Source organism: Thrips palmi, unplaced genomic scaffold, assembly GCF_012932325.1.
Source record: "Thrips palmi isolate BJ-2018 unplaced genomic scaffold, TpBJ-2018v1 HiC_scaffold_11, whole genome shotgun sequence".
NCBI classification, from domain to species: Eukaryota; Metazoa; Arthropoda; class Insecta; order Thysanoptera; family Thripidae; genus Thrips; species Thrips palmi.
Genome location: NW_023144622.1, coordinates 7,386,187 through 7,399,257, shown reverse-complemented (window position 1 = coordinate 7,399,257; position 13,071 = coordinate 7,386,187). Strand labels below are relative to the sequence as shown.

At 63.4% G+C, this 13,071-nt stretch overlaps 3 non-coding genes across 3 annotated transcripts; all 3 read right to left on the bottom strand.

Annotated features, from left to right (window-relative positions):
• Positions 1–9,309: 9,309 nt before the first annotated feature.
• Trnaq-cug lies at positions 9,310–9,381 on the bottom strand. Its single transcript has one exon. It is a non-coding gene; the product is annotated as a tRNA-Gln (tRNA).
• Positions 9,382–9,500: 119 nt separating this feature from the next.
• Trnaq-cug lies at positions 9,501–9,572 on the bottom strand. Its single transcript has one exon. It is a non-coding gene; the product is annotated as a tRNA-Gln (tRNA).
• Positions 9,573–9,674: 102 nt separating this feature from the next.
• Trnas-gcu lies at positions 9,675–9,756 on the bottom strand. Its single transcript has one exon. It is a non-coding gene; the product is annotated as a tRNA-Ser (tRNA).
• Between the last annotated feature and the right edge of the window lie 3,315 nt (positions 9,757–13,071).

The following is a 13,071-nucleotide window of genomic DNA, read 5'->3' as shown; positions in this document are numbered from 1 at the left end:
AAGTGGCCCGGGCGGCCTGGGCGTGGCGGTCGCGGAGTCGCAGTCGGAACGGAGCGGAGGGGTTGCTTATTCAGTGACGGCGTCGACGTCGACCGCGGGGAGCGCTGGCGGCGCTGCCGGCGCTGGCGTCACACGTCCACCGAGCGGCTAAGTCCAGAAGACAATCATCCGATTCATAATTCATCCCCGCCGCGGCCCGCCCCGCCCCGCCCCGCCCCAGCGCAGCGCCGCCCACGGAACTCCGCCCTTTTCCGCGTGTCCGCTGTCGGCCGGCGAGCGTCCCTTCAATTTTTAAGAATTAATTGGAATCGCAAAGAATGTCAAGTTCGCCGTCGGCGTCGCGGCGTCCACGTGCCAATGTCAGGCCGAACGTCGCTCTGTCTCGCTCGCCCCCGAGCGCCAGCGAGAGGGAGAGAGAGGGAGCGACCGCCCCCTCCCTCCCAGTGTGCAGGGCTGCGGTGGCGGTCCGTGGCGGTCCGCGGCGGCCCTGCTCCACGTGTAGCACGTGTACGGCGTGGGGCTGTAGGGTGTGGAGGCGTGAAGGGAGGCGGTAGTTGCGCGCCGCCCCCACCGGTGTCGCTGGCGCCGCCGTCGCGTGGCGGCAGCGGCGGCAAGGGGAAGTCCTACAGTGGTGCTGCGGGATTACACCAGCCAGGCGATGAAAGCCCGTGATTATTCCACCAATCCTCAGTCGCTCTGTCTCTCTCGCTCCCGCGCGGGCTGCCCTAAGAGTGCGAGAGAGACAGAGCGACGTAAGTACACGGCTCGGCGTTGGGCAGGGGTGCCGGTCGGGTGGTTTCGTCACGTGATGCGCGCACCGCACGCTCCGCTCGAGCCCTTGGGGTCCTTCGGGTCCTTCGGGTTTTGATCGGTTCCTTCGGGTTTCGATCGGGTCCTTCGGATTTTGATCGGTTCCTTCGGGTTTCGATCGGTTCCTTCAGGTTTCGACCGGGTCCTTCGGGTTTCGTTCGGGTCCTTCGGGTTTTGATCGGGTCCTTCGGGTTTCGTTCGGGTCCTTCGGGTTTCGATCGGGTCCTTCGGGTTTTGGTCGAGCTTCGCTGGCTGCACTCGGTGCCCCATTCACTCTCCGCGGATGCCCTTTCAACGACGCACCCTGCCCCAGTTCCGCGCCCCACCTGATTCGGGAGGCCCGCAGGGTAGGCAACCCGTTCCCCTCCCCCTTCCCCTTCCCCCACAAGAAGGCGGTCATGCACACCCCGCTCCCCGCGGGGCCCACTGCCTGCAGTGACGTCCCGACGTCAGCCCAACGTCAGTCAGAGCGACGTCAGTCCGGACGGCCCGGACGTCCCCGTGGCACTGTCGTGGCACGGCCAGCCTTCTGGAAACGCCGACGGCCATTGTCGGCTGCCTTTTGATTACCCACTGTCCCCTTCGGTCCGTCAGGACACCGGCAGGACACCGGCAGGTCCGTCGCTACACCGTATAGTATTGCGTGCGCCGCAGTGTCGCGCACGCGCTCCCGTATACTCATTGATGGGATAATTGGTATTGTCGTCTATGTTGTTGTTGTTTTTCCGGTGCTGCCGATATGGTTTAGTTTTTGTTGTTGTTGCCTTTTGTTTCTCAATGGTGGCGGCTACGTTGCCTACCCTGGGCTTTAGTTGACCACCCTGACTGTACTACACGCTCGGTTCGCGGAAAACTTCGCCACATGACTCTCTTACCTCATGCGCTATTTTTGCGTGCGATCCTCCACTCCGTATGCACTCACACACACGCGCGCACACACACATACACAGCGTTGCGAACCAATGCCGTGCCATGGTTTATAATGGTGGCGCTATCCCGCCACGCGATATGGATCCATCCTTTGCTGCTACACCGTCAGTTCCGTCTTCAAAGGTCGGAACACCCTGCGCCTTTTTTTACTCCCCCTTTTTGAAAATTTTCTCTTTCTGTTGTTTTTGTGACAAAAGTCGACGCGTTGTGCACCGAAATCTTTTCCAAACGCAGAAACCACACTGTGATCCGTGTTCCTCCTGGTGTAGTAGCGACGGTGGCAACAGCAACACCACACAGTGGGCCAGAAGACCGGTGGAGGCGGCCAAAACTCTAGACGCGTTTTCAGCTCCAGAGTCGCTAAATGGGACTCGAACCGAACGTGTGACCCCACCAATGGATTGCTCTCCCAACGAGGAATCCATTGGTGGGGTCGCACGTTCGTTTCGAGGCCTGTTTAGTGACTCTGGAGCTCAAAACGCGTCTAGAGTTTTGGTCGCCTCCACCGGTCTTCAGGCCCACTGTGCACCACCACCACGTCGTCGTCGTCCCCCTTCCCCCCGAGATGGAACCTGGAACCGCGTGGCGGCAGGCGGAAGGCGGTAGGCGGTTTGGTGCGGTGCCGCCTCGAACCTCGCGGTGCCATGATCGCCAGGCCTCGTCCAGCTGCATGATTGATGTGGGGGCAGGCCGGGCACGCCGGGCACGCCGGGAAGGTAGGGGGATCGTGTGCGAGGCTTATGTTGCGTGCGACACCGCGCCGCCTATTTCTGCCCTGCGCCGTGCAGACTGATTCCGAGAGTCGTTTTCGTCACCCTGTCTCTCTCTCTCCCACCTATAGGGGACGCCCCATGAGAGCGAGAGAGACAGACGACTCTCAGTCGGCTAGGGGTGGCATAGCGAGCGTGGCGAGGCGAGGCTATAGGGCGATGAGGTTCACTCTACATGCAGTTGCCACGCGTGCCTGACGATATTTTTCGGCGTGTTGGCGGAAATACCCCGCACGGAACTCACTCACTCACACTGACACACACGCACATGCACACTCACACTGACACACACATTCATACGCCCACACTGGAGCAAGGAACGAAACGCTTTGGCGTAACCGCGGCCCGCGGGTCGCAGTCGAGTGAGCCGAGTGGCAACCCTATCACGCGTACCGCCGCGCCCCGCCAGGGCCCCACCGGGGCAAGGCAGGCAAGGCAGGCCGGCCCCAGCGCCCTTTGATCTGGGTGTATCGCTCCGGTTGGCTGGCTGCCCGTCTGTCCGGCTGAGTAGCTGGCCAGGACCGCCGGGACCGCCGGGACTCGAGAGGCGGTGCGCTGCAGGTGGAGGTGGTGGTGGCGGCGTACTCGCGGCGCCGGGGTTGCTGCGCCACTGTAGGGGTGTAAGGGCTGGAGGCGGCTGGAGGGCCCAGGGCGGCTCAGAGGCTGCGGTCCTTGGCCGGCCCTTCACTCGGCCCTCCACCGCTTTGCGAACTCGCTTCGCGCAGTTGCCGTTTGTGGGACGAAAAGACAGCCTGCCGGGCTGGCTGCCTGCCGGGCTGACTGCCGGGCTGGCTGCCGGGATGGGATATTGGTAAGGGCGGTAGGGCCGCGCCGTACCGTGGCACTGACAGCCAGCCCTGCCGGCCCTTTGACTACGTCCAAGTACGATTGACCTCTCTCTCCCTCTCTGTCGCTCTCACAGCGCCGCCTCCGCATAGCCGATCCGAAAGTCGTGGTATGAAACCCCTCTCGCCTTGCGACCTAACCGCCGCCGTTCTGGACTTCTGACTCCCCCGCTTCGCTTCCACCACCCCGCGGTCTGTGCCCCCTCCCCCTCCCCCGCTGGGCCTACCGAGCTTAATGTCACCACCACCGCCACCCTGGCCGTCCACTACGCCCTTCCCGTTACCGCGTCGTACAGCCAACTTCACTTTATCGATTTTGTACTTGCAGTGGCACGGTGCTCCTTATGGCGGCTCCGAAGAAATAATGCAAGCGAGAAGGGGTGGCGAGGGGTGGCGGCGAATCGCTGGGGGCGGGGAGGGGGGGATTTCCTGACGATGGGGTAAAGTAAGTCAGAAGGCGTGGCACATGAATGTTTGACGGTCCAAAAGACAAGGGGAGGTTAATTAAAAATCCGATCTACCACATGGTGGGGAAAAACAGGTGAAAATTCGATAGGCTCATGAGCTCACGAACTTCGATCAACCAATTTAAAGTTTAACTTATTGAGAACCCAGAGGGCGTTTTTTTCTTGAACCAAGAAATACGTGAATTCTGGAAACATCCAAGTAAATTTTCTTGGTGGTTGAGAGACCCTTTTTTTGGGTGCACCTCACGTAAATTTAAATTGACCGCAAACCACGAAGGTGCGCGTAAATAACATGATCCCCTTCGCTCGGTTCCCCTTCCCCTCCACTCCACTCCGGGCGCGGGGCGGGGCGGGGTGGGGCGGGGCCGGGCGGGGCCGCCCACCGCGTGGTGTCCATCACTCAGGGCAGCGCGGCTCGGCGGCGCGGCGCAGCGCGCAGCACAGACTTGCCCGCGGCCAGTTGCTTTTGGCGTCCGTCCGGCGCGGTTCGAACTCTGCGGGGGTCCGGCGGTGGGGTGCAGGCCGCGGCGGCGGAGGGGAGGGGGAGGGGGGGAGGGGATGGGGCGCGGATAAAGAGAATTGAGGAAGAACGACGGGGGTGGTTGAGCGCGCCGTTAGCCGTGGGGGTGGGGCCGTCCTGAGCCGAAGGCCGACCAAGAAACGTAGAGCAGGTTGACTTGCGAACCGGAGGGGCAGAAGGGGAGGGGGGGGGGCAGATGGAGCGAGAATGGAACAGCGGAGAGGACGGCACGCAGAGAGAGGCCGAGCGAGAGGGGGGAGGTGTCTTGACGGGAAAGAACAGAAGACAAGGGAGAGTCGACGCGCACAGTGGGGGTAAGACTTGGCGCCGCCACCAATACTTTCACTTTCAGGACGTGGGCATTCTTGGGGTGCCTGGCGGCCTGGCTTGGGGGGGAGGGGGTGGGGGCTGATAGAGGACTTAGAGAGCCTCGCAGCCAAGAGGAATGAATCCCTGTGCGTGTGGGGGGAAGCCCGGCGTGTGTGAGTGTGCGTGTGTGTGTGTGTGTGTGTGTGTGCGCGTGGCGCTCTGCAGGTAAACAAGTTGCCTCCCCCCTTCACCCCTACCCCCTACGACACATCCCCAGCGCGGATTGGGGACGCCAGAGCGTGGCGTCGCGACGCCGCGGCACCAGTCTGTCTGTCTGTCTGTCTGTCTGTCTGTCTGTCTGTCTGTCTGTCTGTCTGTCTGTCTGTCTGTCTGTCTGTCTGTCTGTCTGTCTGTCTGTCTGTCCGTCTGTCCAGCGCGCTCCGTCAGGCCCCTACGTTTTCCTGCACAATAATTGATGCCGCTTCCTGATTCCTGCTCCGATGCCGTCGCTGTTACTCTATGTCACCGTGCCGTCGCTGTAGGCCCCTACACTGTCGCGGTGTCGCCGCGCCGTCGCGGTGCTGGCCGCCGCACCAGCCCCACCCCGCGGAGCACGCGGAGCACGCGAAGCAGGCCGCGAGCCGCGAAGCGAGGCGTGCGGCGTTCTCGTAAACTGGCTGAACACCCTCAAAGCACATACACGGCCCCTCGCCCCGCCCCGCCCCGCCCCGCCCCGCCCCGCCCCGCACGTCTCGCGTCCTCCGCGGGCCAACCCCACGGCCAGTGCGGCCCTCTACAGCCCATCGAAGCGTTAGTGCTCACTCGGACCGTCCAGCCCCGCCACCCCTCCACCGCGCCCCCCCGCCCCGCCCCGCCCCGCCTCGCGACCCCACATCGGTCCGCCCCGCCACCTCGGCACCTCGGCTCGGCACTCCGGCGGGCCACTCCAGCACTCACATCCCCAGGAGGCGTGGCGGCGTGGCGGGGCCGCGACCGGGGCTTTCGCGAGAGGCTTTGCCCACCTATGTATAAATAACCACATCCGCGTGGCCACCTCACCCCTGCCCCCACCCCCTACCCCCAGTGGGCCCTCGGCAATTACACACTCGGACCGCCACTCCCGGCCCCCGCGCCCCCGATGACGCCCCCAGATGCATTCCTGTAGGTGAGTGTCGTCGTCGTCCTGGTGGGCAGTGGAGGGGCGCGCCCTGGCGCCGTGCCCCGCAGCCCCGCCACGTGCGTTGGAGAGTGGATGCACTAGAAGGGCCAGAGGGGGTGGGGGCGTCGGGCTGGGCGGGCTGGGCGTAAGCCAAGTAGTTGTTTGTCTAGTGCGGCGGCGACGACGACCCGAGCTTCGCTGGGGGCGTCGGTCTCGGCGTCGGTCGCACGAGGCGCACGAGCGTCTAGGCCTGCGGACCGAGTCCGAGAGTCCGTCGCTCTGTCTCTCTCGCACTCATGGAGCGGTCCGCAGGGGTGCGAGAGAGACAGAGCGACAGGGTGCTCGGAATGAGCCTGCCCTGCGCGCCGTGCCCCCTGCGGCTGAGACTCTCCTTTGAGCTTCAGTCGCAGTTCGCGTGCAGACCGGCCGCCCCGGCGACAATCGCGTTCAATCAGGTCTTCGGCAGTCTGTCTCTGTCGCACTCGCGGGGCACCCCGTACGAGTGCGAGAGAGACAGATCCGCGCGAATCTCCGAATCTCGCTGCTTGAAATGGTTCCTGCGAGACAACACACTGTCAGGGCTCCGGGCCGCCGAGTGGACCGCCAACAGGGAAGGCCGAGCGGCCCGAACGGCGAGGCGAGGCGAGCACACATCGTTATTTTCCGACGAATATAAACGGGAGGGGCGCAGATAGGACGCGAGACAGAGCCATCACTCCAGATTCGGGGACGGCGTGGCAGCAGACTGATTCCGAGAGTCGTTTTCGGCGCTCTGTCTCTCTCGCACCCATACGGGACACCGCATGAGTGCGAGAGAGACAGAGCGACGAAAACGACTCTCGGAATCAGCCTGCAGGCGGCATCGAGGCGACGCGGTGGCGTGGCCCCGCCAGCCCCGCCAGCACTGCCGAAACGGGGGCAGTGGGGACTTTATGGGGGCCAGAGGCGGCCAGGGGTACGTTCGGTTCGGCCGGACGTAAATAGGGGCGGAACCGCGACACGCACTACAGGACGGCGGCACAGCCGCGGCGGCAAAGGCGCCGCTTCCAAATTCACAGAACGGCGGTTCGAACACCCACGCAGCGCAAACAGATTCCATGCCGCCGGGGCGACCGCAAACCTCGCATTTTATTTTGGCAAACAAAAACTGAGCAGGACTATTTGCGCTGGCCGCCAGGCCGTGAGCACAGCAGTCTCGGTCCACAGAGGGGGTGTCCTTCTCCTTCTCCTGGAGGGCGGAAACAGGGCGACGACTCGGCAAAACGCTGCAGAGTCCTGCTTCTATTCTTTCTGGACGGACGGCAGGAAGGCGGGCCGCCAAAAGGCCGCCAAAAGGCCGGCAACTTGCCCCCACCCCATCCCCTCCAGAAGGGTTTTGCCGTGGTCCGAAACTTGCCGATTTTGCCGCTGCCCCGACCCTCTCCCCGACGCGGTGACAGCGACAAGCCCAACGCATTAGGTGACTCCGTTTCAAAATCTCCAATTCGGACGCTGGCTCTCCGTGCACGTGTACGTAAACGTGTGAGACCGCGCTTTGGCGCTCAAATGGCGGAGAATAGAGGCGAGCACAGTGGGCCAGAAGACCGTTGGAGGCCGCCAAAATCCTAGACGCGTTTTCATCTCTAGAATCGTTAAATGTGACTCGAACCGAACGTGTGACCCCACCAATGGATTGCTCTCCGAACGAGGAATCCATTGGTCGGGTCACACGTTCGGTTCGAGTCCCATTTAGCGACGCTGGAGCTCGAAACACGTCCGGGATTTTGGCCGCCTCCGCCGGTCTTCTTCTCGCCCACTGTGTGGCCGTGCGGGATTTGAGCGCCACTCCAGCGGCCCTTGCGGTGGCGCGGTGGCGGCATGGGCGGCATCGACGCGGCGTGCAATTCACCGCGGGATGGGCTTTTGATCTGCTTTGAGCCGCACCGAGCGTCGCATCGAGCGGGCGGGGCAGCCCTGGGGCAGCGCGGGCCGGGCCGGGGGTCTTCTTGGCCTCCCATATACGACACCAATGATAGCTGTGTTTATGATATGCCATATCGGGCCCCGGCTCCACCAGGCTCCGCGGCTCCGCACTGCGCTCCGCGGAGTCCCCGCTGGGCCAAACTACGCCCCGCTAGCGGAGCTCCGCGCCACGCCGCTGCCGCTACGCCCCGAAAAGTCCCCACAAAGTGAAGCATGGCTCAATAAAAAGCCCGCGCGCCCCGAATGTCCCGAATGTCCCGAATCAACCGCCGGCACCGCCGGCCACGGGGTGTATATATATTCCCCCGGAACGCTTTTGCATCGACGCGTTGTCGTCGTCGTCGGCGGCGGCCTCCTCCTGGACGCCGTTCTCAAAGTCGCCGTTCGAAATCTGTTCCCCCTTCCCGTTCGGCCGCTGGTGGCGCTGCCCGCGATCGGCACCGGCGGACCCCGAACCGAGAGCCGAGCGGCCGAGCCCCGGGTCCTATTCGCACTTGGAGGAGAAAACGATACTATCCCTCACGAAGGAGGAGAAGAAGGTCGTCGCGGAGAACGACGGCCTGGCAGCGCGGAAGGAGCGAGGGAAGGGGCGGCGCCAGTCCAGTGCCCCGCCGCCCCTGCCGCCCCCGCCGCCCTCGGCGCCCACGCCGCCCCCGGCAAGGCAATGCCGTCCACGAGTCACACCGTCACACAGTGCGTCGCGGTGGCCGCGGCGGACGGTGGGCTTTTGCGGTGGGGGATGATCGCCCCGCCCCGCCCCGATACGGCCGTGCGCCGTAAAGCGCCCCTTATATCAGCCCGTGCCGGAGCCTCGCAGCGCCTCGCAGCGCTTCGCAGCCCCGTGCCGGCCACTGCCTCAAATGCCCCATCTTCACTCTATCCACCGCCGCCGCCGCGCGCGGCCCCGCGAACCACCTCACTCACTGACTCACTCCCTCACACACACACGCGCCCACACACGCACACCGAGAGAAGGAGAACAGCCAGCAAAATAAACTAATGAATGGATGCCAAATAAAATTAAAAGTCGCAAAGAAATACAAACCCATTGGAAAAGAAAATAACGAAACTCGGAATAGAGTAGTACAGAAGCCTCGTATTTTTATCACAAAAAGGTGCGCACATCGAGAGCCCTGCCAAGTGGCTAAAAACGTCATTTGGCGCTGTCGAGGTCGAGGTTACGGCGTGGGACCAGCCGGCCTGTGATCGGCGAGACAAGTGGACAGCCACACCGTAAAGGCGTGCCGTGGCGTGCCGTGGAGGGCGAAAGGGAGTGCATCCTGTTTGAAGGGCGTGGCGTGGCGGGGGTCGAGGAGGCCGACAGTAAAAACCTCCCCTCGCAGCCAGGGAATCGGCGAGGTCGTTGGCGATCGACTCTCTCAGTGTACGCCCGGAAACTTGCAGTACTGTTCTAGTAGTCCTAAAAGAGCGGGAACAAAAACGGTTCCTTATTTTTCTTGGCTATTATTTGTTGGTTATGGTGGCAAGCGGGAGTTAAAGCGAGTTAAAGTATGGGCGTGAGTTGCACTGAAAAAGAAGGTTCCACCGAGATTTGAACTCGGATCGCAGGATTCAGAGTCCTGAGTGCTAACCATTACACCATGGAACCTCGATAGAGGGGAGCAGTCTGCCCTCGACTCATAGAGCACGGCAGCTCTCTTTCGATAGATAGGAAACCGGTCCCACGCTCGAAAGGTCCGGTTCGTTGCCAGTGTTGGACAAAAGTACAGGTCCCACCGAGATTTGAACTCGGATCGCAGGATTCAGAGTCCTGAGTGCTAACCATTACACCATGGGGCCGCGGTGTGCGCTGTCCATCTCCCCTCGCTCTAGTAGAGCACGGCAGCTCTCTTCAGATAGAGAAGGAACCGGTTTCCTCTTCGTGACGAGACAAAAAGACACCGACGAGGATGAGATTCGAACTCACGCGGGCAGAGCCCATTGGATTAGCAGTCCAACGCCTTAACCACTCGGCCACCTCGTCGCTCTATCGAGAATCACGTGCGGTGGGATTTATAGTTGTGCGCGAAGCCACCACGCCACCGTCAGCAGTGCCCCCCCCCCCCAAAACCGCTGCTACATATCGCTTGGAAAGGCCTGCGTCGGCAAAATGGAGACATAAGAGACGAGCAATCACGAGTATGAAGTCAAGAAAAGACGGAAAAACACAATCGCATCTGCGCGCTGCCGTTGTCAGTGTGGGTCCCGCTGCCGCTAACATACTGCCCCACATGTACTCCGAGATATTGGTCACGATCTTTTCTGACAAGACTTGAAATTCGCGCCGTTACACCGAAACACGCACGAGGGAATGTGCGAGCAAAACGCGCGCCCGTTGTGTACTTTGCAACGATGACGCCACGCAGGCTGATGCTCTGTCTCTCTCGCGGCCCCGTGAGAGCGAGAGAGACAGAGCGACGAAACGGCCCTTCGAGAGAACCGCTCGGGCTCCGGCATTACGCGAAGGAAGTCGGCCAAGAATCCGAAAGAAGACTATTCCCTCTGCGACTCGTCCGTTAAATCGTGTGTGCGCGCCCCGCCCCGCCCCGCCCCGCCCCGCCCCGCCCCGCCCCCCCGCCCCGCCCCGCCCCGCGCCCCGCCCCGCCCCGCCGCGCCGTCGCCGAGCCCCGCGCCGTGAGCCGCGGCCACCAAAACTTACTACAAGGGGGAGGCGGCGCGGCGGCGGCAGCGAACTCGCAAAAACTATGCTTGTGTGGCTGTTGTCGCGTTTGCGTTCGCCGGGCCGCGGCCGCTGTCTCTAGCCGTCTCCGTCGCACCGCCGGCCGCGGGGCCCCGCGCGGGGCGCTCGGCGTCCTCGTCGCGGACGCCGCCCTGATAGGCTGGAGGCGAGGCCCCCGCAGCCCCCGCTCTTCCATTGCTCTCTTCCGATCCGACGACGGCGACGTCTAGTTTCCAGAGGCGCTCCTCCTGCAGGCCGAGTCCGCCGCGTCGCTCCGTCGCTCTGTCTCTGTCGCACTCGTGGGGCGCGCCGTAAGGGCGCGAGAGAGACAGAGCGACGAGAACGACTCTCGGAGTCGGTCTGCTGGCCCCGGCACGGCCGGGCATGGCCCACCAAGCCGAAGGCCCGACGGCCGAAGGGGGAAGTTGCGGGAAAAACAGGGCAGTGTCGCGCCGGCGTCGCTGTCTCCCTCGCACCGCGACGGCGCGCCCCATGAGAGCGACGGAGACAGGGCGACGCTCCACTCTGGGGGCCGTCGCGACCACCATTGACTGGATATGGAGCATAGGGCCGATGGCCGCGCCGCCACTACAAACAAATCTGTTCCAGGATAAAAGGGCTGCCGGATTGCGCCTGTAAATTCCAGCCGCATAAAAGAAGCGGCCCGCCGTTTCGCTGGAGGCTGAAAGCCGCGGAAAGCGGGAAGCTCCACTGCAAGCAGGCCAGCAGCGCCACGGACTTCATGTCCTCCTCCTCGCCGTGGCGCTGCCGCGCCGCCGCTGCCGCGCTCTGGCGGTAATAGGCAGACCGTGAAAGGTTTGTTTAATACATGAAGCGGACCGGGAGGAGTTTCCAAGACTGCAAAAAGCGAACCGCGCCCGCTAAGTTGGTAAGCCGAGTGTGCGCGCAGATTTTCCGTCTCCGCCTTTCCTATCCTCCGTCTCTCTCGCACTCGCGGGGCGTCCGCGGCGCGGCACTTTCAGCAGTCGTCAGAGGGCTTTGAGATCGGCGAGACAGCCGTCTCTGATTCCGCCTCTCTTTGTCTCTCTCGCACTCACGGGGCGGGCCGTGCAGGTGTGTGCGTGTGTGCGAGAGAGAGAAAGAGAGAGACTGCTCTGTGCGCTGCATTCGCTGCCGCACTGCAAACTGCAAGTGTGTCGAAACGTGATGAGCGGGTCCACAAAGGCAACGCCACGCTGGGCAACGCGAGTGTGGCGAAATGGGAATAGCGAATCGAGAAACTGCCTTGCCATGCCTCGCCTGGCTTCGGGCTTCGCTTTGCCTCGCCGCCCCGCTCCTTGTAATGAGGATGCAGGATGCACGATCAATCAGTCAAGACGAGGAAGAGGCTTTTTCGCTCTGCACATTGTGCACTGCGCGCGCTTCTTGGCCAATCAGAGTGCGCGTTCGTTTTTCGGCACTCATGGCAGTCGCTGCTCTTCTCCGCTGTTCGGAATCAAGCGGCATTTTCGCGGCGTGCCGACAACAACAACAACAACAACAGCAGCAGCAGCAGCAGCAGCAGCAGCAGCAGCAGCAACAACAACAACAACAACAACAACAACAACAACAACAACAACAACCAACACAACTTCGGCGTCCTCGTCCATCGGCCCGTGGGCCGCGTGGCGTGCGAGCGAGACGGACGCAAAGAAAATTAAGAGCGGCTTTCTGAAATCATTCCCGCGGGAGCGTGTACGAGCGGCCGGCCGAAGTCGGGGCCGAAGTCGGCGGCCCGGAGTTAGAGCTTGCCGCGAGCGATTGCGAAGAGTCTCGCTGCGTCCCTCTCGCACCCCTGCGGCGCTGCGGGGTGGCCTGCGAGTGCGAGGGAGACGGAGGCCGGGGGTTATTGGGGGTGGGGCGCCCCCTTCTCGCGCCCTCCTTCCTGGCGTGACGGCTAAGAAAGGGGGAAGATGCCCCCTCCGACCCTCCCCTCCCAGGGCGGGGTTTCATTCCCTAAGTCCTGGCCAGCTTATCAAGAACGTGCGTGCCTTGTGGGATGGCCTTCGCCAGGCCAGCCTTCGCAGCGTGGCGGCGCCTGGCAGGTACGCAGCCCGAATGGTATACGGCCGGGGCGGGGCGGGGCGGGGCGGGGGGGGTGTAACAAACAGAAAGAAAGTTTGGGCCGCAGGAGAGCGCGGTGCGGTTCGGCCCTTCGGAGTACGGGCCTAAGTGCGCAGCTCAGGCCGAGGCTGGCGCCCTGGCCGAGGCCCTGGCCGCCCTGGCCCTCCTCGACGTGATGATCGAACAGATTGGCCGGCTCGCCCCTTCGCCACGCCAGCGGCCCCGCGGCCCCCGCGGCCCCCGCACCTCCCCGTTGCAGCAGGGAGGAGGACATCGATTGTCGCCTCAGTGTCCTGGAGACTCCGAAGCTCCAGCGGGAATCAGACAGGACCACCCCGCCGCGCCGCGCCCCGCCCCGCATCGCCCCGCCCCGCCCCGCCACCCCCAGAGGCCCCGCCCCGGTGGCCAGGCATCGGCAGCGACCGTCAGAACGCGCAACGCGCCACTGCGGGCCCGCGGGCCTTCCTGGTCGGGTCGTCGATGCTCGGCCGGGGAGTCATCGGAATCACGCCTATCAGAGCCAGAGCCCCCGCCAAGGCACGGCGGGCCAGAAGA